General features: G+C 34.6%; 1 protein-coding gene and 1 long non-coding RNA gene across 2 annotated transcripts in view; both read left to right on the plus strand.

Moving 5' to 3' along the window:
• The window catches only part of LOC130010864 (uncharacterized), a 65,981-nt gene extending 61,996 nt beyond the window's left edge, over nt 1-3,985 (plus strand). Inside the window, exons 3-4 of the long non-coding RNA XR_008786163.1 lie at nt 2,744-2,947; nt 3,876-3,985. This is a non-coding gene — a long non-coding RNA (uncharacterized LOC130010864). The remainder of the gene's footprint in view (nt 1-2,743; nt 2,948-3,875) is intronic.
• A 5,761-nt stretch (nt 3,986-9,746) lies between these two features.
• LOC130010759 (uncharacterized) overlaps nt 9,747-26,538 on the plus strand; it is a 63,452-nt gene continuing 46,660 nt past the window's right edge. Inside the window, exon 1 of the mRNA XM_056098767.1 lies at nt 9,747-9,946. The gene's annotated coding sequence lies outside the window, so the exon portion shown is untranslated. The remainder of the gene's footprint in view (nt 9,947-26,538) is intronic.

Consider the following 26,538-nt stretch of genomic DNA (forward strand, 5'->3'; position numbering starts at 1 on the left):
TGAACTTAATTCTTTGCTGAATTGGAAGCCAATGTAAAGATTGCAATACAGGGGAGATGTGTTGATGTTTTCTGGTTTAGCGAGGAGTCGAGCTGCTGAATTTTGAACATGTTGTAGTTTGTTAATCCGATAGTCTGGTAAGCCGTATAGTAAGCCATTATGGTAATCTAGTTTAGTTGAGATGAATGCGTAGATGGGTTTTTCTTTCTTTTCATAATTGAGATAGCGTTGGATCTTCTCAATTCGATGTATATGATAGAAAGCAGTGGAACAAATACTTTGTATATGATCTTTAAACGATAGGTTCGAGTCTAATATAGCACCAATATTTAGAGCTTTATGGGTTCCTGAAATTATTTCTTTATCAAAATTAACTAGCGTTTGATCAATTTCTGTTGATCTTAGATAGCTCGGTAGATATCGCTGGTGATTTTGAGTAAAGCAGTTTCTGTACTGTGGTATTGTTTGTAGGCAGATTGTAACATTATATCAAACGGTGTACGAAATGTATCTGGCCGAGTTACTGCGCATTTTCAGATTTCACATTTAAGATTATTAAGTAATTTTTAGAAATATTATGGACTGGTTTTTTTTTCTAATTGAAGGTTGAAATGTCCTTTTATTATCAGATTGTTTGGTTTATATTGGACAAGTATATTAATGTAATTATAATAATTAATAATAATAATTGTCTTATATAGCGCTACATTATGTTCAATGGTTATTTCTAATCACTGTTCAGTCACATTGTATATTATGGGTAAAGTATATCTAGAGTATATCAATGATCACACCTTATTAAATAGATGAGGTTTTAAAACAGATTTAAATTCTGTCTATAGTTTCATGGTAGTTAGATGTTTTATTTGGTATTGTGGAAGATATTTATGTTCTAGTAATGGTATTAGTTATAGTATTGTCGATCATCGGTCACTGAGGATTCTGTTTAATCTAGTATATCATAATTATGTGTTTCAGTATTTGTCTGTAAAGAAATAAATAAAACACACACACATATAACTTTGTAATAATGGCAGCCCTTTAAAATTAGGTGTTGACTTCAAATAGAAGTTTTGGTAAATTTCGACAGAGAAACGTGAGAATATTTCCATCAGTTTGATAAACTGTTTTATGTTGAGTAGTTTTACTTCTGTACCAATATGTCTTGTCATTTAAAGAAACTAAACCTCTAGCTTAATAACACGGTGGGTTTAAATAAAAAGATGAGTTCCTGTCATTAGACTCGGTATTAAACTAGTTAATTGAATATATATATATATAGTCTATTTATTAAAATAAACAGGTAAATTTTACACCTGGTTACATTTAAATCACTTAGACACGTGACATGTGACTCAATATCTATTTATCGTAAGGGGAAAACCAGTTTAATAGCTCTTGTTATCAAGTAATTTATTTGCATATTCATTCATGGATTTAGGCATTGCGCGCTTAGAGACTATGTAATCGAGTCTTGTAGAATGCAGACTACTATATCTCCACCCACCGTCTAAAACCTGACAGTATAAATATTAATTCGTTCATCCTCTGATGTAAAATATCATCTGTAGACGCCGATACAAGTAATTCAAAGTACAGTTATTCCAGGTAATGATGTCATTATTATTTAAACACGATAGGAATAAAGAAATCTTCTTTAAATCTAGTTTAATATATGTATTATATTAAACTATTACACATCCTGTATGGAACAACAGCTAGTAATTAATATAAGAAGCATTAAAGATTATTATCGTTATCAATATGGTGATGTGACAGTATCCCAGCTTCAACCAAATAAATTAGTAGCTGTTTTTCCATAAGTATGTTTTCCGACGTGGTTTCCCCTTGTCAGTGGTACAGAACGGGGAGCCTGACAAGGAGAGCTGTCAAGTTGTTCGGATGGGACGAAAACACGAGGTCCCTTGTATACATTGGCATGCACGTAAAAGATCCCTTGGCAGTTGGAATTCGGTATAAGAGTAGACCATAGCACTCTGTATGGCGTATGCCCGTCTTCATTAGCCCAGTCGGGGCAGAACAGTAGGGTATGAGTGTTATATTGCTGTATTCAGTCATTAAATATAGTAGTAGCTGTTTTTCAATAAGTATGTGTTATATTTGATTGCTCTATATCCAGTTACTTAATACCTCTAAAAATAATATTATTGTATTGATATGGTTGAACAATTGGAGCTTTTATTGTCATACGACATCAATAAATATATCTTCTTTCAATTAATGTTATGAAATAAACATATATTTCATGTTGATATTACTCCACGATTAGTAAGCGCTTTTATTGTTATAAGCTTTTGTAAAACAGGGCGGCCGGGCGAATTATCAGAGTATTTTTGTTTTTGATTTTCTTTTCGTTGTTTTGTAATTGAGGTGGGTGAGGGAGCAGTTTGGTTATGGGTGAGTATGACGTTGGCACCAATTGTTGTCATTCGATTCATGTGTACAACATTTAAACTGGACAGACTAAATCATTCTTGTTCAATATTTGAGGTCATATATAAATGTTTGTATATTCCTCGGCACTAGGAATTCAAAGAAATCTTGTCTTCCTGACCAATTTCTCCCATTAGTATTTATTATTTAAAGATACAAAGACAGAATAAAATGGAGATCGAGTTTCCATCCGTTTAAATCTCCGCCATCCGATGTTCTAGAGAATGGGTTGATCACAGGCTTGCCATGTGAATACATGTCTAAATAATAATTTTTATAACTTTTGAAGCTAATATAAAGACCTGTAATAAACAGATTTAACTCCAACATAATGCATCTTTAAATATAGAAATCGGGTTTGCCGGCACGTGTCTATATATATAAGCCTGGATTTTCCAGTTAAAAATAGACCTGACGTGTTGTTTGTTTAGGGGATGGACAGGGTTAGTAGAACGAGGAATAGCTGAACAATTGTTTAACAGATCAAGACAAGGTAATAACTGGGGTTTTATAACATTGTATATAATATATTAGAATCAAACAAAGTTGGTATACCTTAACGTACATGTATTGTATTCATCTCTATGATTTGTTAAATAATGTTGTATCAACAATGTCTAATATAATCTAGTCTATGATACTATAAAATATATATTAGTAATGTACTACCTTGTAGGCTACTTAGGGGGTGCTCGATTCGCAGTCCAGAACGGACAGAAATGAAAGATGTAGTGCGATAGGGAGATGTGGGAGGGTCACCTGTAAACACTGTTTTGGCATATTTTACGGGGTTAAACTAAAACATCACACCAACATATTGGGATATGAACAGGTTTTATACAGATATAATCTTAACAAATCCTAATAATTGTTGTAATTACATAGGAGTTAGGGCCTACTATGTAATTTTTGTTATTTTTTTTGTGGGGGGGGGGTCCAATTATATTCAGACCCGACCCCCTCATGTGTGACGCCCATGGTCCTGTCACAGTTCGGTCAGTCCTCACCACGGAGGTGATGTGAATAGAATAGTGACGTGTTTAAACACAACAAATATGTTTGGCCTGCATGGTTGGTTGAGATATTTTCTTATTCGGCTGACGAATGCGTTATAACCCGAAATACCCCTTTTCACTCGAGTGTCACTTATTTTGGGGATTGCGAGAATTCAATTCTGGAACGTTCAATCGAGTAGACCTATAGAGAATCACTCAAAGGTAGAGGAGATATCGCCCCTCCCATATTCGGTTTACGTAGTCATGATAACAGATTGACAGCTGTCAGCCAGGGTCAAGGGTCGGGTTCAAGGAGTGGTATTCTTCTTAATTTCCACCTACTACAACCGGCCTACAATTAGCATCTCCCTATTGATATATTATTCAAATTCTGTAGGTCAATGATAAGCTCCACCCCTTTTTCAGATAAATACTAATATATAGCAACCACTCATTTTATTATACCAACCCCTGATACAACTAGGAAGTAAATTAAACTGTAACGTCGCCATTAAATTGTTGAAATAAAAGACTCTTATAACATAATGACTTATGTCATAGAGGCGTCCTGCCATATTAAAATACGTGTTAGTGATTGTAACATAAACCTGTCGCTATCAATACCCGGCTGGAGATCTTGGTAGTATTCCTTATGTCATTGCGTAACTATAACTTGTTGTTGGCATGTCTTATCTAACTTTCTTTGTCTGATAAACTATATTGAATGTTAAACCTTCATATGATGCTTGATACATTAGACAGGTGTCTAATGAGCTCCTTTGTCTCGAATACGTTTATAAACTCAGAACAGAAACGAATCTTCAGGCGGGTCCAGGAGGCCATGCTAGGCGGGTGCCTAGATCAAGGTACCTAATGGATACGAGAGAGGTCCAGGCAGGGCTAGGAGTTAGGTCCGGCCAGGACTGAGCTAAGGCCATGGGCGCCTTGGCACGAGACGGTACGAGACGACAGCTTCTGGAGTTAGCACACTCATGCTAAGCCAAGCTAATTAAGTCATGACTCCTTCCATATAGTTAGTTCTACGGTCGTTTACATCACGATGTTTGTACCTAATATTGTAAGAAGCAGAATAAAACTATTATTAGATGTATATACCAGTGTTGTCATCCAAGAACCTGATTAAAGTACCAATACTGTCACATATTAATTGGCGCCGTAGACCAGAGCAACGTGCAAAGTCGTATACCACTAGAAGATCACAGGCCACAGATATTAGTCTACACGGGTAAGTCTTTTTCTAATCCTACCATGGCCGGTTAATAATGACATTGTGCTATAATGTATTATAATTTAACTGGGAAATCAGCAGTTTATCATCACGCGTCATTAAATATCATGGTGTAGTTACTAAATTTAATATATTGCCTTTCAAGCTAGTAGTGGAACAGGAAAATGGCTAAAACAAAATTGTATATATATTATTTGTTTTAAAATGCGTCATGTTGTTTTTAAAAGATTATGAATTATCATTGGTTGTTTTGAACACATATTTTGGCTTTTAAATTTAGTAGTAGCTAAGTATTATCAGGCTAATAACTGCGAAGTGAAATGTTTATGATTGTTTAATTATCTGGAATAGAGTTAAGCGTATCCTAATTGAGAGATATAGCTCTTTAATCACACGGTATTAACGGTTTTATCTCTTATAATTTTTTTTGTTGTTATTTTGTCTATATATATTTATGCCCCGAGGTTTACGGGAGACCCGATATTTACGGTAGAGAGTTTTATTTGTAATACCCCAGAGTTTTATTGGGAAATGCCCCGATATGTAACGGGAGAAGTTTATGTTAAGTGGTTTAACCCCAGGAGGGTTGTGCTCGGATTTAAGAGCGAACGTATCGTCTTATTTTGTGTTGTGTTTAAAAATTATAGAGATAAACCGTTAGTTCTTTCAAAAATATCTTATTTAAGATTGGTTAAATGTGTTCAGATCATTCATTATTCTTGAGATAAAACAATATGACTCCCTAATTTCAATTGTATCCATGTAAATAATACTGTAAATATCGTTAGATCGATATCTAAAGTCAAATCTGTTCCACTTGCTAATTTGATTAACTATTAATTAAGTTCACTCCATGATATATATGATAAGCAGATGATAAAACTTCGGCACGGGTGGCAGTTAATACTCTTCATATGCACATGTCATAACACGCCGTTTTGCCAGACGGTATGGAAAATGAAAAGACTACCGGTCAATAAGAAGAGCTGAACTAAACGGAGCAGGGAATATTCTGACCCCTCAACATTACTGGAACGAGGAAGGGCATCATATGTACCCCACCCCTACAGTTGGCTACGACAGTGCAGTAGCGGTCTAAGAAGATAATTACAGTAGTTTGTGTTCGCGATTCCACCAAATAATCGGTCTAAGAAGATAATTACAGTAGTTTGTGTTCGCGATTCCACCAAATAATCGGTCTAAGAAGATAATTACAGTAGTTTGTGTTCGCGATTCCACCATTTATGTGAATAATAAGAGTAGTCTGTGTTTGTGATTCCAGGATCTCGTTTGTTTTTTTTTTTCATTGACTCGCGTGTGTGACCGATTGTGTGTATATAACTTTTAAGTTCGTGTGTTTTTCATTGACCTTTTCATTTTGTTTAAAGACATTTTTGGATATTATGACATTTTACATGTATATATAACTTTTAAATTCGTGTGTGTTTCATTTACCTTTTCTTTTTGTTTATAGACATTTTTGTATACGACATTTTACGAGTGTTGTTTGTTTTTATATATTTTTTCATTATTATTATTGTTGTTTATATCTTAATAAGAGTAGTAATTATCGACTCCATAGGTATCTAATTTTGTAATAGTCTTTAAAAGTTATTTCATATAATTCATAACTTTATTCAAACAAAGAGAGGTATATAACATAATGACTTATGTCATAGAGGCGTCCTGCCATATTAAAATACGTGTTAGTGATTGTAACATAAACCTGTCGCTATCAATACCCGGCTGGAGATCTTGGTAGTATTCCTTATGTCATTGCGTAACTATAACTTGTTGTTGGCATGTCTTATCTAACTTTCTTTGTCTGATAAACTATATTGAATGTTAAACCTTCATATGATGCTTGATACATTAGACAGGTGTCTAATGAGCTCCTTTGTCTCGAATACGTTTATAAACTCAGAACAGAAACGAATCTTCAGGCGGGTCCAGGAGGCCATGCTAGGCGGGTGCCTAGATCAAGGTACCTAATGGATACGAGAGAGGTCCAGGCAGGGCTAGGAGTTAGGTCCGGCCAGGACTGAGCTAAGGCCATGGGCGCCTTGGCACGAGACGGTACGAGACGACAGCTTCTGGAGTTAGCACACTCATGCTAAGCCAAGCTAATTAAGTCATGACTCCTTCCATATAGTTAGTTCTACGGTCGTTTACATCACGATGTTTGTACCTAATATTGTAAGAAGCAGAATAAAACTATTATTAGATGTATATACCAGTGTTGTCATCCAAGAACCTGATTAAAGTACCAATACTGTCACACTCTATAGAGAGGATTATTATCATATTGAAGCCTGTGTCAATAAAGTAAGTGACATGTAATTTAAAGTTTATTTAATTTAAATATTTTATGTTAGTTTTGTAAAAGTTGTAATGTAGATATGATATATATTGACTTCTAATAATACATACTTCACGTCATCGATGTGTTAATACACTATTATTACAAGGGTATATCTAACAACTAACTCGGATAATAACATAGCAATATCTGGGACAATTGTAACTTAGTTTCTTCATAAGACATCTAGACATCAAAATATCTGATATAGGGGACAAAATAATAGAAGCAAAACAAAATCTATGTGGAGTAGGCGATAACAATGTTTTATATTTTAAAAGAAAAAAAGAATCACCAAGCCAAATATTGTTGAATACAGTAATTATAAAATCTATTGAAATACGATATATCCATTGTGATACGACAGGCATATTGTACTATAATCTTATCTGCAATGATAGGTTTTTATTCTAATATACCATATAGGCTATAGCTGGGTGAATCTTTTATATAGAATATATGAAATCAAATACATAAATCTAAGGGTAATCATTATTTGTATTCTTGGTTACACCGAACGTCTGCCATTATTTGATTATTTGTCCAATCGTGATCCACGGGGCGTGGTGACCTGACTTGTATCATACGATACTTGTATTATAAAACACACATGTATATACAGTCGTGTAGACGGACATCTAAACATCACTCTATTACATGAATTATATATTCAAACAATACACTATCTAGAATTATCTAGCATATAGTTTACCTCGTAATTCATGACTATTGCTGTAGTGCTGTATTCTGGGGGTTGTAGCTTATTCCAACACTAACGACGATAACTCAGATAAATAATCAAATTATACTTTTAATAAACGAGTGTTCAAAACTGGCTAAACGACACCGGGATAATCTGTTCATGTTGATCGCGATAAAGTTTCTATTTTTATTTCATTATACCTACCTGACTAATTTCATGGTAGTTTTTTCCAACCTTTTTTTTTTTTTATTAATGTGAATTAAGCGATACAGAATTTCATAGATATAGCGATATTCTTGACAAACTAAAACCAAAATAAAATGGGGTTTATCGTTCAACTTTTCTGTACCAACTGGACTAATGTAAACATAGAAAATTAAAATTACCGTATGTTAGTCCCAAAATGACCAGGGTAGTTTGTTGAGAACGTCAGAATGACCAACATGGTTCATTGAGAATGTCAAAATGACCAGGAATGTTTGTTAAGAATGTCAATGAATAAAAGATATCATCAAAAATTACCCTCTTCTAATTTGTGTCCATGGAAAGTAATTAGAGGCTGTAATTAAACATGCATTATGCAAGAGCAAAATCTGTTTATTACAAGTCTTTCTTTAGGCCTGAAATGTTATCTAAATTATCAATTAGACATTAATTAACTTATCCAGACAATAATAAACTCTCGATGTCAAGGCTAGCCTTCGATGTTGGCTGGATTAGATTCCTATATACCGCTAACGGCCGTTGATAATTATATCAGAAAAAGTGGATAATGCTGTTTTTATTAATGATTTTAGTAATGATGACCGAGACTATGCAAAAATTTCACCTGCTTCTTTCTCGGCTCATAGTGGATCAATTTGACTGAAATTTTCAGCAAATTACCTTTACACTATCTAGTTTTTAACTATTATAGCGAGAACTGCCATCTCTTTATCTCATCTCCCATAATGTATCTTTAAGATAACAATTGACACTTACTGTAGCAAGAGAGGCTGTAATTAAGGTACAGGCCAAAGAGTAAATCTACAACTAGATCAATATTTTATTGATGATTATAAGTCAGTGCAGACAAGTGGAACGTTAAACTTCATTCATTCTTAAGTAATTTAGGGACTTGTCAATACTATACGCCAACCCGTAAGGCTGATTCAGAGCCATGGTGGCTCAGTGCTTAGGACGTTGCCTCGCTAACCTAGAGGTCCCGTGTTCGATCCCTGCTTTGGCCGAGAAAGTTCATCGAGATTTTCCGGCGTGATTCTGCTTTGTCTGTCTTGTAGGGCGGATGACCTTGCACGCAACAACGTATAGTCGTTTGGATGGGACGAAAGACCGAGATCCCTTGTACACATAGGCATGCACGTAAAAGAAACATTGACAGTTTGAATTCGAGATAAGAGTAGGCCATACAGCCGCTGTCTTGGCAAAATGTCCCTCATAGCAAGCTGCATGGCGTTTGCCCGTTAGCACAAACGGAGCAGAACTGTAGGACGTTGAGCCCCATTTCATTTTATTTGTACATACGCATGTGTATTGCACAGCAACTTGACAATAGCTGCGTATACTGAAAATATCTCTTTTATAATGTAAATAATGACTGTGAACGAAGTGATATAGGTCATATGTATGATATAACTGTTATAACTTTAAACAGCAGATATCGGGGAATACTGGGTTCTCAGAAACTATACTTGTGTAATTCTTGGAAACGAGTAACTATTTTACTATTACTGTTACAAGGTAGTGTTTATTGTTTATATTGTTATATGAACATATAGGTATGTAATACTGGTATATATTGTTATATGAACATATATAGGTCTGTAATTGTTTAGGCTATATTACTAGTATAGTTATTAAACTAACCAATTTGAACAGGTAAATTTCACAGACTAGTTACCTTTTGGATAAGCTATATCAAACTCCGCTTACATCACTTAAAACATGTGACATATGACTAAATATCTATTTATGGTAAGGGGAAAACCAGTTTAATAGCTCTTGTTATTAAGTCATTTATTTGCATATCCATACATGAATTTAAACATTGCACGCCTAGAGACTGTGTAATCGAGTCTTGTAGAAAGCAGACTACTATCACAGAGTAAAATTAATTTGTTCATCTTCTGCTGTAAAATATCATCTGTAGACGCCGATACAAGTAATTCAAAGTACAGTTATTCAAGGTAATGATATCATTATTATAAAGAAATCTTCTTTAGATCTAGTTTAATATATGTATTATATTAAACTATTACACATACTGTATCGAACAACAGCTAGTAATATAAGAAGCATTAAAGATTATTATCGTTATCAATATGGTGATGTGACAGTATCCTAGCTTCAACCAAAGTAGCTGTTTTTCCATAAGTAAGTGTTATATTTGATTGCTGTATTCAGTTACTAAATATAGTAGTAGCTGTTTTCTATAAGTATGTGTTATATTTGATTGCTCTATCCAGTTACTAAATAATAATAATGATTTTATTTTCTGAGGGAACATATTTAGTAAATGAAATGGGGTTTAACGTCCTACTGTTCTGCTCCTAACCTGGGCTAATGAAGACGGACATACGCCATACAGTGTGCTATGGGGGAAATTTTGCCCGGGCAGCGGCGCTACGGCCTACTCTTATGTCGAATTCCAACTGCCAAGGGATCTTTTACGTGCACGCCAATGTGTACACGGGACCTCAGTTTTTCGTCCCATCCGAATGACTAGACAGCTGTCCTTGTCAGGCCCTCCGTCCTGCATCACTGACAAGGGGAAACCACGCCGGAAAGTCTGGATAAACTTTCTCGGCCAATGCAGGGATCGAACACCCGACCTCCAGGCTAGCGAGCCAGCATATTACCCACTTAGCCACGTGATCCCTCAACATCTTTAGTACATGAGTTGTAATTTCCAACATGTCCCTCCTACTCTATAAAACTAGCAACTACACAGTAACAATATTTACAAATTGTATATATATCATATTATATAAGCTTACAAACAAGGAAAGAAGTAATTATATATATATATATATAATAAGGGTTCAAAGATGTAACATGTTTTACTAACTCCTTTTTGAAGATAAAACTTGAAGACGCATGTTTCACAGTTTGATGTAGTGAATTCCAGAATACAGAGGCGGTATATTGAAATGTTTTTGTCATTGCCTTTATCTTACTTTTTGGAATTGCTAATTTAAGTTGACTTTCTGATCTCAATGTCATGGTAGTTTCGGTCAATTTAGAATTTTCATAAAATGTGTTATATAAATATGATGGTAATGTGTCTCTTAGAATTTTGAAGGTGAGCATTATACAGGACCTCTAGTTTACCTGTATTGACATTACTCCAAACTCTGGAACAGTAATCTAAGTATGGTAAAATATAACCGTTGAAAAATAAAATTCTAAGATGGTGTGGTAAAATAAGGTTTTAACTTTGTCAGGGGGTAGCTTTTGGAGGATATGATTTTGGGAATTTTGTTAATTTGTAGATTCCATTCTAAATTTTGGTCAACAGTAAGTCCTAATAACACTGCTTCAGATACATAAATACCTGTAAAAGATTATTATTGTACTTATAGGGTTGTACCATTAGAGCTTTTATTGTCATGTAATATCAACAATATATATTTTATGTTCATATTGCCGCAAGATTAGTAAGCACTTTTATTGTTATAAACGTTTGTAAAACGGTGTGAGGCGAATTATCAAAGTATTTTTGTTTTGATTATATTTATTTTTCTTTTCTTTGCGTTGTTTTTGTAATTGGGGTGGCCGGTGAGGGAGCAGTTTGGTTATGGGTGAGTATAAAGTGGCACCAATTGTTGTCATTCAATTCATGTGTACAACATTTAAACAGGACAGACTAAATACTAATTCATTCTTGTTAAATATTGGAGGTCATCGAGTTTCAATCCGTTTAAATCAAGTTTGATTTGTAATTAATAACGCTGTAAAATGACCAATTTAATTACATTGGAAGTGTATACTGATCAAATAAAGTTTCGTTGGCAATAAAAACGACGGAAAGTGTTAGAACTAGTGAGTATTGTGAGATGATAGCAGACGAAAGGTCGTCAACAAGTCAAAACAAAATGTCAGCTGATAAACCTTGTTATTACTGTTATATATAGTCAAAGAGTAGTAAGAAGTTTTATTTTAATCCCTTCAAGTGCCTGTGCTTTGGCCTGCATGGTTGGTTGAGATATTATCTTATTCAGTTGACGCATGTGTTATAACCCGAAATACCCCATTTCACTCATGTGTCACTATTTTTGCGGATTCCGAGAATTTAATTTAAATATTTTATGTTAGTTTTATAAAAGTTGTAATGTAGTGTGGCGCGCTTTTTTACTTCTTCTTCTGTCTTTCGCCACGAAATTGTGTAGCGGTTTGGTAGTGTGGGGAATTCTGCTGCAATTGTTGCTCAGGACCCACACCCCGGTAATTTCTCTGCCACCAGTGATCTATTGGCCGATCACAAGCCGTTTAAAGTAGAGACTCTTCAGAGGAGAAGGCGAACTAGCTAAAAAGTAGTTTTGCTCTGTTTGGCTCTCTTTCTTCGAACAAACGGAACAAAACTGTATAAAACTATAAAGTTTTATTATGTATCATAACATATATACAGGTAAGTTTTAATGGACTGGGAAAACTCTTTTATACTATTTATAAAGAGGCGAACTGTCCCAGTTCAAGCCGTTCTGTGATCTGTTCTGTTTAATAGCTAAAAGCTATACTGCTCCAGCTTTCCTACAGAAAATTGAAAATTGGTAACACTGAGTTAATAATGTACAGCAGATGGGTTTGTACAAAATGTTCAAAACAGGGGTTGGCTCAATTTTGCCACTATTTTACCCAGAATAAGCATTTTTTTTCTTCTTTGAAACATTAAATTCTTGCATTTCCTTCATGTAGGAAGCAATATCCCAGCCTTTCTAGACATTTTTTATTCCATCATTCTGTTTAGAGAGGCAATAAATGCCCCACCCCACCCTTTTCTATTAATGTGTTTTGAGGGATTTAAATGCACCTGTGTTGACATGTAAATGATCTTAATTGGAATTTGTGGTTGAATTACAGCTAAGAATGTTATTTTTCACCCAAAAATATTTTTTTTGTGCATTTCAAGGATTTCTAACCCTTATTTGTTCAGAGTCAAACGTAGAACCCTGAGGCATTTCAGGCCAATGAGACCAGACCCAGATATAAAACTGGTGTAGATGTGTAAATGTCAGTTTAATGTTCAATATTTTCTTATCAAAATCCAGCATTTGTGGTGTTTGCTGCATTTATGTTGCCTATAAAACAATAAAATGTTAATTTTTCTCCTTTTCAGGCCTCTTTTTATGTTGTCAAGTCTGTCATGACTACTTTTTTGACTTCATTTTTTCAGGAAATTAATGTAAAGTTCCAGACATCTTGCTTCAGCACAAGGATTGCAATACAAATTTGTAACATGCCTCTGAGGTTTGAGATGTTGGAAACATTGAAATATTCCCAAATTTGTGAAAATTGTGTATTCTGTGACCCTTCTGTTAGAGAGGGGTGATCATAGACCAAATATGGCATTTTTTTCATTCATCAAGGCCGTTTTTTAACCATAATTCATATTTATTGCACCTATTTTAGTTTATATGTGCATATGTTAGCCAGGGATGGTAAAACATAGCTGTTAGACAGATTCCTTTGGTAATGTAAGTTCTGCAACCATAGATTAGATTAATTCAATCAGTGGCATGTTCAGGGGGTAGGCATACATGTTTCAGTATAGATCTCTAATATTACAATCATTGCAACTGGTTTGCATTTTTTCTGTTTGCATATTGTCCACAGATTCTAAAAATATATTTCTTGTCCGTCCGGATATTTAAAAAAGTGGAAAATTATTGGTATTTTGAGAGATGCTACATGTAAATTTTGTACATTTTTCATCACATGGCAGTAAAAAATTATATTTTTGAAAAAAATTCCAAATTATGAGTGTTTTGTATGTAGTTTCTTTGTTACTTGTCTAATTTTTTCACAGAACTCAGATACTGCCTTTAATAAGAAAGATTTTTAAATTTTAGCACAAAAGGCCTATGGACCTGAGATGCACCAGTGTACATAAAGCAGCATGTGTACTTAAAGGGCCATCATTTTTACAGTTATTCTTTGATTTTGATTTTCTTTCACCGGCATGTTGCCAGAACACATGGGAAGGAAATAAAAAAGGCCTTTTGGTGATCCCTGAAGTTTCACCCCTATATAGGAGACAGATCACCAAATATTCCTACGCCGTCACCCACGAAACAAGGGCCAAAGCTATTTTTAGTCTTCCTCTCCCTTTTCCTTTTTCCCCCTTTTGCATGGCGATTTTTGTTGACTTTTTGGTGTAGAATTGAGGAAAAGGGTTTGAAAATACATTTTCTGCCAGGTTTTGGTGAATATTCATAATTTTGATGCGGAAGGATACAAGAGTTGAGAGGTTGGTTACGTTGAAATGTAGGGCCTGAAATTGCATGTTTACTTGTCTCTACTTCCAGCTTGTGTATCTCAAGTTTTTCATGAAGAACCTCATACGTGCTTTTGGGCAAGTGGTTGCCACATGTTGCTCCATCTGTGGTAGAAAGCGTTCTACCCAACGAAAATTTGGGAAAAAGTTAGAGCCGGTCTAAGATACGAGAATTAACATTGGAGTCAATGGGGAAATCTTTAGTGATCTGTGTCCTGTCTGTGTGTGATAAGGCTGTCACTGATATGCCTTAGTTTTGAAAATATGAAGATTAAGTTCTCAGAAAATATGAATAACATAGTTTGGCTACAGAAAAACTAAAAAAAGTTAATTAAAAAAAAAAAAATCAAAGTTTTGAAGAAAAATTGTGATTTTACTGCAAATTTCTCAATTTTCAATTTTTATTGAATTTTTAACAGTAAGTAAAATATTCTAATGCCCAATGTTGGCTTATTCAGTCTCAGAAAGCACAGATAAAATGAACAGTATTGAAATTTCACCAAATTTTGTCTAAAAATCAGGAATATTCACAAAAAATCTTGAGATTCCCCCCATTTGGATGTAGAAATTAATATTTTCATGATTACTAAAATGAGTCAAAATGTCTAAAAATGCCCATATTTTCTTTGCTAATATAACTTAGATGGGATCTACATGTTTGTCAGGTTTAGAAATAGCTCCAGCTTTCCTACAGAAAATTGAAAATTGGTAACACTGAGTTAATAATGTACAGCAGATGGGTTTGTACAAAATGTTCAAAACAGGGGTTGGCTCAATTTTGCCACTATTTTACCCAGAATAAGCATTTTTTTCTTCTTTGAAACATTAAATTCTTGCATTTCCTTCATGTAGGAAGCAATATCCCAGCCTTTCTAGACATTTTTTACTCCATCATTCTGTTTAGAGAGGCAATAAATGCCCCACCCCACTCTTTTCTATTAATGTGTTTTGAGGGATTTAAATGCACCTGTGTTGACATGTAAATGATCTTAATTGGAATTTGTGGTTGAATTACAGCTAAGAATGTTATTTTTCACCCAAAAATATTTTTTTTGTGCATTTCAAGGATTTCTAACCCTTATTTGTTCAGAGTCAAACGTAGAACCCTGAGGCATTTCAGGCCAATGAGACCAGACCCAGATATAAAACTGGTGTAGATGTGTAAATGTCAGTTTAATGTTCAATATTTTCTTATCAAAATCCAGCATTTGTGGTGTTTGCTGCATTTATGTTGCCTATAAAACAATAAAATGTTAATTTTTCTCCTTTTCAGGCCTCTTTTTATGTTGTCAAGTCTGTCATGACTACTTTTTTGACTTCATTTTTTCAGGAAATTAATGTAAAGTTCCAGACATCTTGCTTCAGCACAAGGATTGCAATACAAATTTGTAACATGCCTCTGAGGTTTGAGATGTTGGAAACATTGAAATATTCCCAAATTTGTGTATTCTGTGACCCTTCTGTTAGAGAGGGGTGATCATAGACCAAATATGGCATTTTTTTCATTCATCAAGGCCTATTTTTAACCATAATTCATATTTATTGCACCTATTTTAGTTTATATGTGCATATGTTAGCCAGGGATGGTAAAACATAGCTGTTAGACAGATTCCTTTGGTAATGTAAGTTCTGCAACCATAGATTAGATTAATTCAATCAGTGGCATGTTCAGGGGGTAGGCATACATGTTTCAGTATAGATCTCTAATATTACAATCATTGCAACTGGTTTGCATTTTTTCTGTTTGCATATTGTCCACAGATTCTAAAAATATATTTCTTGTCCGTCCGGATATTTAAAAAAGTGGAAAATTATTGGTATTTTGAGAGATGCTACATGTAAATTTTGTACATTTTTCATCACATGGCAGTAAAAAATTATATTTTTGAAAAAAATTCCAAATTATGAGTGTTTTGTATGTAGTTTCTTTGTTACTTGTCTAATTTTTTCACAGAACTCAGATACTGCCTTTAATAAGAAAGATTTTTAAATTTTAGCACAAAAGGCCTATGGACCTGAGATGCACCAGTGTACATAAAGCAGCATGTGTACTTAAAGGGCCATCATTTTTACAGTTATTCTTTGATTTTGATTTTCTTCCACCGGCATGTTGCCAGAACACATGGGAAGGAAATAAAAAAGGCCTTTTGGTGATCCCTGAAGTTTCACCCCTATATAGGACACAGATCACCAAATATTCCTACGCCGTCACCCACGAAACAAGGGCCAAAGCTATTTTTAGTCTTCCTCTCCCTTTTCCTTTTTCCCCCTTTTGCATGGCGATTTTTGTTGACTTTTTGGTGTAGAATTGAGGAAAAGGGTTTGAAAATACATTTTCTGCCAGGTTTTGGTGAATATTCATAATTTTGATGCAGAAGGATACAAGAGTTGAGAGGTTGGTTACTTTGAAATGTAGGGCCTGAAATTGCATGTTTACTTGTCTCTACTTCCAGCTTGTGTATCTCAAGTTTTTCATGAAGAACCTCATACGTGCTTTTGGGCAAGTGGTTGTCACATGTTGCTCCATCTGTGGTTTAAAGCGTTCTACCCAACGAAAATTTGGGAAAAAGTTAGAGTCGGTCTAAGATACGAGAATTAACATTGGAGTCAATGGGGAAATCTTTAGTGATCTGTGTCCTGTCTGTGTGTGATAAGGCTGTCACTGATATGCCTTAGTTTTGAAAATATGAAGATTAAATTCTCAAAAAATATGAATAAAATAGTTTGGCTACAGAAAAACTAAAAAAAGTTAATCAAAAAAAAAAAAATCAAAGTTTTGAAGAAAAATTGTGATTTTACTGCAAAAATTCTCAATTTTCAATTTTTATTGAATTTTTAACAGTAAGTAAAATATTCTAATGCCCAATGTTGGCTTATTCAGTCTCAGAAAGCACAGATAAAATGAACAGTATTGAAATTTCACCAAATTTTGTCTAAAAATCAGGAATATTCACAAAAAATCTTAAGATTCCCCCCATTTGGATGTAGAAATTAATATTTTCATGACTACTAAAATGAGTCAAAATGTCTAAAAATGCCCATATTTTCTTTGCTAATATAACTTAGATGGGATCTACATGTTTGTCACGTTTAGAAATAGCTCCAGCTTTCCTACAGAAAATTGAAAATTGGTAACACTGAGTTAATAATGTACAGCAGATGGGTTTGTACAAAATGTTCAAAACAGGGGTTGGCTCAATTTTGCCACCATTTTACCCAGAATAAGCATTTTTTTTCTTCTTTGAAACATTAAATTCTTGCATTTCCTTCATGTAGGAAGCAATATCCCAGCCTTTCTAGACATTTTTTACTCCATCATTCTGTTTAGAGAGGCAATAAATGCCCCACCCCACCCTTTTCTATTAATGTGTTTTGAGGGATTTAAATGCACCTGTGTTGACATGTAAATGATCTTAATTGGAATTTGTGGTTGAATTACAGCTAAGAATGTTATTTTTCACCCAAAAATATTTTTTTTGTGCTATACAGTATAGCAACCTTTTTATGCAGGACCCATCTCTTTACTCTGTTAGACCTGTAAAGTTTGATAAAAGAAGGAAATAAAATTTGTTTTTGTTTTTGTAAGATTATTATTTATTCATAAAATCATAGGAAAAAGTAAATTAATACATCAAAACTAAATAGATATTTGAAATGTTAACAGAAAAACAGAGAATTCTAATACTAATTATATTGTGTTATATATAATGACCCCCCCCCCCACACACACACACACACGCACACAAACACACCACTTTACCCATCACAAAATATAACATAGCTATTTAAATTGTTCTTAACCCCACACACTTTACCTATCACAAAATATAAAATAGCTATATAAATTGTTCTTTACCCCAAAACAAGAACTGAGAATATAAAGATATGTACACAGTATCCCTACCCCATACTCTAAAATATATAATTCAAATAATATCTAAATTTAATAACATCCAAACCAAGCACTAAGATTAATTATGCACTAAATTGAAACAATTTCAAAAACTGAAAAGTGCTACAAAATCACACTACAAGTGATTTGTGAGACATATAGAAATAACTAATATACACAGAAAACTAACAAAAGAAAAATGCACTATTTTGCAGTAGTAATAAAATGATGTAAAACCTTTTCCTCATTAAAAAAACCCAAACAAAATGAATATTTTGTAAATAAAAGAAGCAAAGCATCAAGATTACAGGATTGAAATAAAAAAATAACATATGTACAAAAAATTTATATACAATCACAAGTCATAAGCCACAGTGGTTCAGTGAGTATAAGGTGTTGGCCGAGAAATTTCAACTGGATTTTCCGGCATAGTTCCCACTTGTCAGTAGTCTTGGATATGGCAAGGGATAATTGGGTACAAGCCCGGAATCGAAAGAGAGAGAGAGAGAGAAATGGGGTTTAACGTCCACTTGACACAAACTAGGTCATTTCGGGATTAACATATGGTTTAATTTTATTTCAATAATTTGTTGCGCATAGGGGTCTTTAGCAGTGGGAGGAAACCGTAGGTCCTGTAGAAAACCCACAAGATTGGACAGGCGACCTACTCCTTGTCACGTACAACCGGGGATTCGAAACCATGCCAGTTGACTCAATGACAGGCCGTATGATACCGCACGCACATGCTTACCATTCGGCCATCCACCACCCCCTCCCCCATTCCCGGAATCGAAACCATCCCCACTGCGTTCACTTAGAAGAAGCCTTGACAATTGAATTATTTGACTCAATGACAGACTTCCTGATCAAATGTGTGCGTAATACACATACATGTAGGGCCTATCGCAACTTGAAGGAAATCAATGGATGTGATTGGCAAAAATCAAGCATGCCAAGTACTTGAAACAGCAGAGTCCTAGGCATTGCCCCAAGAAGAATAACTAGATTACCAAGCAAGTGTATAGAAGTACTTCCTGATTAAAAATACAAATATATATGTTACTTACATTTTGCGTGTTTTCCCCTTGTCAGTGATACAGGACGGAGGACCTGACAAGGACAGCTGTCTAGTCGTTTGGATGGGACGAAAAACCGAGGTCCCGTGTACACATTAGCGTGCACATAAAAGATTCCTTGGCAATTGGAATTCGATATAAGAGTAGGCTGTAGCGCCGCTGCCCGGGCAAAATTCCCTTCATAGCACACTGTATGGCGTATGCCCGTCTTCATTAGCCCAATTTATGAGCAAAACAGTAGGATGTTAAACCCCATTTCATTTCATTTTCAAAATTATAAAATAATTTGATGGCTTAATATTCAAAAGATACAGTCCTTCATGTTTATAAAATTGTACGGGAGCCATAAAAAGCTCCTGATACCTTGAATATATGCAGTTTAAAAGTAAACAAAAATCTCAATATTTAGGAGAGAGAGAGAGAAATGGGGTTTAACGTCCATCCAACCCCCCCACCAAGTGTATAGAACCAGTTCCTGATTTAAAAAGCAAATATGCATGGTACTTACATAGTCTTTGTCTGATAAGCAAGATCTGTGAGAAAACGTCTCAACAATATCAATAGCCCTTTCCAACTTGATCTACTGAGGTGGGTAACTGAAAAAAAAATGGCAATGTATTAGTTGGCTTAAATTGACTAGACAGTTTTGATTAATTAAAAAAATGTTACTTTAATTACATTTGTTTTGTTTTCATGTGTTGGTTTGCTTTGCCACAGATGAGACAGTGATATCTACATATAACTAAGATTCTGTCTCTGCTCATACATGACGTGTACAGTTTTACTATACTAAACTGAATTTTAGATTTCAAAATAGCATAACAATCTTTTCTATTAGAATTGAATAGTTACCCACCAAGAAAAAGCTGCTCTATCATCATTTGTTCCAGCCATTTCTTCTTCCTTTTTTTCTTTTATAATTTTTTTTGTTATTACATGATCTTTTTCTGGGTGATTTGCATATACATCCAATATTGAAACTGAAAAAATAAATACATGATATGTAATTTACGATTAAAGCTACCTTACCATATATACAAACTGTGTGATATGAAATTGAAACTAATGTATCTATATGTATCAAAAGTTTTAATCCCAAGGAACTACCAAGCCGTAAAAGTCTATCTTAATAATCCTTGTTTGTCACATGGTTTCACTGTCGCAGTAATTAGAAGACGGCCATGGTGACTGAGTAAATTAGGTGCTGGCACACTAGCATGGAGGCCACAGGTTATCTCTTGGGGTTGACCGAGAAAGCTCATCTTGATTTTGCAGAGTGGTTTCCCCTGAGATCCAATGTACACATTGGCGTACACATAAAAGTTCTCTTGGCAGTTTGAATTCGGTATGAGAGTAGGCCATAGTGTCGCTGCCCAGACAAACATTTTCACTTAGCACAATGCATTAGACCAGTCGGAACTGACCAGTAGGACGTTGTCTTTAAACCCCATTTCATTTCAGGTAATCTAGTATTTTTCTAGTAAGATTGAAGTCTCTCTACTTTCTTTATATGTAAATATCATATTTGAAATAAGTCATACTTTTATTCGATATGGGGTGGGGCTGGGGGGAATGGTCTAGTAGGTAATGCATGCGCATGAAATCACAGGGTCTGTCATTGTGTTAAGTGACATGTTTCAATTTCAAGGAGTAGAGTCGCCTGTCCAATCTCTTGAGTTTTTTCGCTGGGTCATTCGGTTTCCTCCGTTTTCTAAATACAATTCAATATAAATCAAACACGAAAATACTTTAAAACAGTAATCATGATGCAATATTAGACTTTTTAACACTTTCATCGAAAACCACACAGTTTTTCTCTGTTAACGTAGTTTCAAGTGCCAAATTGTGGTCAAATCTAAAATGTTGAAACATGCAGTGCCTATCAATTTTAAAAAATCTCCTATATAGCTGTATTTCCATAGGATAAGTAAGTTGAAATAATCTGATTATGTAACACTACAACAGCTTTTTCATCCCTACCCCCCAGTTTGGAATCTGATAATTTAAAAGCACATGAATTTTGAATTCCACAGAACATTTTTATTTTTGAACATAAATGCATTCTTCAAAAAGATGAGATGAATTCAATATAAATCAAACACGAAAATACTTTAAAACAGTAATCATGATGCAATATTAGACTTTTAACACTTTCATCGAAAACCACACAGTTTTTCTCTGTTAACATAGTTTCAAGTGCCAGATTGTGGTCAAATCTAAAATGTTGAAACATGCAGTGCCTATGAATTTCAAAATATCTCCTATATAGCTGTATTTCCACAGGATAAGTAAGTTGAAATAATCTAATTATGTAACACTACAACAGTTTTTTCATCCCCACCCCCCGGTATGGAATCTGATACATTGCTGACCAATCATAGGTCGCCCCGTTCACTCGGGCCTGTCAAATGATTTACAATGGCTATGGTGCCTACAACTTTCCTGACCAAGAGATATGCACAACCGTCGATCAACACACAAGCCATTAATGTTATCTTCCAATATGAGAGGCCATGATAAACACACAAGCGTCCTTTTCAAGCTCGGAAATTAAGTCATCACCAAAAAGTAAAGTTTACAGAGGTCCTCGGGGCTGGAACCCAAACTGATTACGATTTGCCCTCCACTTCCACCACAGGTGTCATAGAGATCAGGGATGAAATTGATATGCATCATCGTTCTCCTAAAGCCAGTCCAGGAAGAGATCAGGTTTTGAGATGTAGACCTGAAATGTTAAATTTGGATGAGAATGAGAATTCTGGGGCGAATACTATCCAGGGAAATGGTCATTGACATCCAGAAAATGGTCAAAATGTGGAATTCTGTCATTCAGTTAAATGTCAAGGGGAGAAGACAGGCCTGTGCAGTACCAAATTTCCAGCCCATTACTATTAGTCAGCAGAAGTGGGGATGAGGTTGGATGTACTTCTTAAAGTGTATGAAATGCACATTTATCTCACCTGTTTTGCTTCTTTTTTTTTTTTAATACTTGTGTTGAGGTCAATCATTCCACTCTATGAAACATTGCCCTGGCACCTGAAATGATAGGAGGCTGGGGATAAATATGCAATAAAAAACAGTGAGAAAATAAGAAAAAAATATGGTTTCAACTGGAAATAGAAATAAACCTCTTTATTTCTCGCGAACAGCCCATCACTGGCCCTCCAAAAAGAAACCAGTTAACAATCAGTAAAAAAGTAAACCTTGAGTGCCATGCTTCTTCATATCATCAGGAGTCAGACTAGCAATTATTTGCCCATTGACTTCAATGTTAAATGACTGTAACATCACAGGCTGTAGCTTTTTGCTCAACATTCCGTTGGTTCCAATCTTTATAGGCACAATGGGGACAACATTTGGCAATCTCCTCATCATAATTTTGTAGGGGGTTGACCGTTTAGATTTTTTGCTACACGGATTTGAAGTTGACAGGGGTGAAAATCTCACTTCCGACACAATGATTGCTCTGCAGAAAGACACTTTACACCCCCTATCCCTCCGCTGTAATATCATCAGTATTACCCAAAACTGCTATGAAATTGCAAATTTGATCCCTTTTCTCCAATTCTAGACCAAAAAGTCACCCCAAAAATGCAGGAAGAGGGGAGAGAAAAATTAAGGTTAAAATTGTCTATTTATAACTCGCACTACATTCGACAATCATGAAATAAGGGGAAATAATTACTAGTCTTAGTCCTGACGGAGGCAGACCACCATTAATTTCCCCATTGACTTCAATGTTAATTCTGGCCTCTTTGCCCACCTCCAACTTTTCCCCAAATTTTCGTTGGGCTGAATGCTTTCCACTACAGACAGAGGAACAAATGGTCATGTCTTTACACTAAAATTTGTATGAGGTTGACCACCAAAATTTTGAGATACACAATCTTGAAGAAGCATACTAAAAACATGTAACTAGTTGCCGTACATATCGCCGTAGCTAACCTGATAACCCTCTTATCCTTCCGCCTCAAAATCATGAATATTTACCAAAACCTGGCAGAAAATGTTAATTCAAACCCTCTTCATCCAGTCTAGACCAAAAAATCAACACAAATGGGCATGCAAAAGGGGAGAAAAGAGAGAGAGAGAGAATTGCTATAAATAGACGAACTACAATTCGTGGGTACCGAGATGATGAAATTTAATGGTGGTCTGCCTCCTATATGGTTTTATAAGTTCATATATCATCAAAATTCTTTTCTTTATAGCTTCACATTTATTTTTGCAACATTATTATAATACAGAATCAGAAAAAAATAATTACTGCAGAAATGGTGACCCTTTAAAGTTATGTAGTGTTTTGTATACCGGATTGCAGCTCAGGTCCATGGGCCTTTTGTTCTAGAATTGAAGATTCTTTCTTAATTTTATCGAAATGTGAGTTCTGCGAAAAGATTTAAAGAGTTTCAGACAAGTCACATCAAAAATATTCAAAATATTGGAATATTTTTCAAAAATTGACTTTCTTTTACCTTTTTCTACAAAATGGTCCATTTTTGACACTTTGTATGCCTCAAAATGCTAATATTTCCCTATTTCTGGGAAAGTCTGAGATGAAAAGCATTTATTTCTAGAAACCTTGGCCGGTATACAGGAAGACAAGCTGCAAATTTGTTGCATTGAAGGTAACTGTAAGGAACTATAGTCAAACCTGTAAGCCCACCCCCTAAAAATGTTGGTGTGGTAACAAATCCCACTTGTGTCCACATAAGTAATACTGTTGATGGAATATGGCTAAAAGCCATGTTCTTCTATCCCTGGCTTATATACATACATATAAACACAGTTAGTTATAAGAAGTATGAATTATTTATTAAAATATGGATTGATAAATGTAAAATAAATGCTGTATTTAGGTGACAACCAGCCACTCTAATAAAAGGGTCGCAAAGCACTATTTTTTTTTTAAAAAATGGGAATATTTCAGTTTTTAAAATACTTTAACAATCAGAGGTATCCTTGAAATTACATAGTGTAAATATTATGTGGAAGCAAGTTGTTTTAATCTTTACATCAATGTCCTGACAAAATGAGATGGAAAAAGGGAGTTCTGACATAATTCAAAGCATAAAAGGGGTATGAAAAGACTATTAATTAATATTTTATTGCCCTGTAAGTGCCACATTTTCAAAGATCACCACAAATAATAGATTTACATTCAAAATGTAAAACATTAAGCTGCAAAAAACACATCTACAACATATCCATTTTGGGGTGTGGACTCATTTGGAAGAAATGTCATAGGATTACATGTTTGACCATAAACAAAAAGTCTTAGAAATCCTTGAAATCTTATATGTAACTATTTGTTTGTGTCAAATAAAATGCTCGGTTACAATTCAAGCACAAAATCAGATTACTGCTAATTTGGAGTCAACAAATGTTCAATTGAATATCCAAATATCATCTTCAAGAAAAGGGGTGGGGTGGGGAGGGTGAGCCAGTCTAAATGAAATGAAGACAGAGAAATTTCCCTGCAAACACATAGAATTTACTTTCTCGAGAAGGGAAATGCAACAATTTCAGGTTTTGAAAGATTAAAATTGTGTTAAGCCTGAGGAAAACAGCAGCAAAATGCAGTTCACTCATGTTTTGAAAATTCTAACACACCTAAGCAGAACATAATTAGACTAAATTTCTTAATTTTTAAATTTTTGACAAACACATGAATACTTTTTCAATATCTGACAAACACATGGATCCTTGCCAAGTTATTTAACAATGAAAATAAAGACATGCAAGACATTTTGGTTCATTTTACAACAGATGAATAATTAAAATTTTGACAGCAATATTGGGGGTAATCTGAAGAATTTCAGACAATTTATCATGATTTTTAGGCAAAATTGAGTGAAATTATGATACTTTCTTCCCGTCTAACAATTATAATGCAGAAAAAGTAAAAATCATACATTAAAATTTTTTCCACTAATTTTGAAAAGTAAATAAACACTGAAAATCACAAAATTTTGACTAAAATCAAAATTTCCCCTCCCAAATTTGTCAAATATTTTTGAAATTTTACCATTTCACATTTTTTATAATCAAAATGCCATATATCACATTTTCTGACAATTTGGAGATCATATCATCAAATTTAGGCCTTTCATCCACTGTCAGGTTGTTTTCATATAGGAGGCAGACCACCATTAATTTCCCCATTGACTTCAATGTTAATTCTGGCCTCTTTGCCCACCTCCAACTTTTCCCCAAATTTTCGTTGGGCTGAATGCTTTCCACTACAGACAGAGGAACAAATGGTCATGTCTTTGCACCAAAATTTGTATGAGGTTGACCACCAAAATTTTGAGATACACAAACTTGAAGAAGCATACTAAAAACATGTAACTAGTTGCCGTACATATCGCCGTAGCTAACCTGATAACCCGCTTATCCTTCCCCCTCAAAATCATGAATATTTACCAAAACCTGGCAGAAAATGTTAATTCAAACCCTCTTCATCCATTCTAGACCAAAAAATCAACACAAATGGGCATGCAAAAGGGGAGAAAAGAGAGAGAGAGAGAATTGCTATAAATAGACGAACTACAATTCGTGGGTACCGAGATGATGAAATTTAATGGTGGTCTGCCTCCTGACTCCTTTATTAGGGTTGTCTTTCTTGCTTTTATCTTCCATTTATTTACGTTTTTGTTGTCTCAGAGATGGACTATTATTTAAAAAAAAAGTTGAAAATCGTAAAGTTTAGGAAATGTTAATCATATAATGATGGAAAAAAAATAAGAGCATATGATAATAAAAATGTGTTTGAAATTGAAGGCTCTATAATTAGCCTATAATTAAGGTATCAGTATGGAACGGATCGTAATCGTACGGTATTCACTACGGTCAGACTGATATTTAGGAACGTAAAGTTATCAGTCTGGAACGATCGTAATCGTGCGGTATTCACTAAGGTCATACTGATATTTAGGAACGTAAAGAAGACCATTTTACTAACCGTCTCCATTTTAAGAAAGAGCAGATATAAATATATGATTATATCGACAGAATCTCCACACGAATCTTTAATTTAGTAGAAGAAGAGCAAGTTGATCATTGTCGCCATATTTGACCTATTTCTCTATTGGTTGTATATGCATTAAGGCGTGGATCTAACCAACCCGAGTATCTCATTATTGAGCCGAGAGATTTATGAAATGAAATTGGGGTTTAATGACCCGCATTCCTTCACTATTCAGGCTAATGAACACGAGGCGTTCAAGCCAGCTCTTTATTCACAGAGCCGCCTGGCTCCCCTGAGAGACTTTCACTGACAACTAGTCATTGTCGAGACTAATGATTTTTATCGCC

This window comes from Patella vulgata, chromosome 2 (assembly GCF_932274485.2).
Source record: "Patella vulgata chromosome 2, xgPatVulg1.2, whole genome shotgun sequence".
Taxonomy (NCBI): domain Eukaryota; kingdom Metazoa; phylum Mollusca; class Gastropoda; family Patellidae; genus Patella; species Patella vulgata.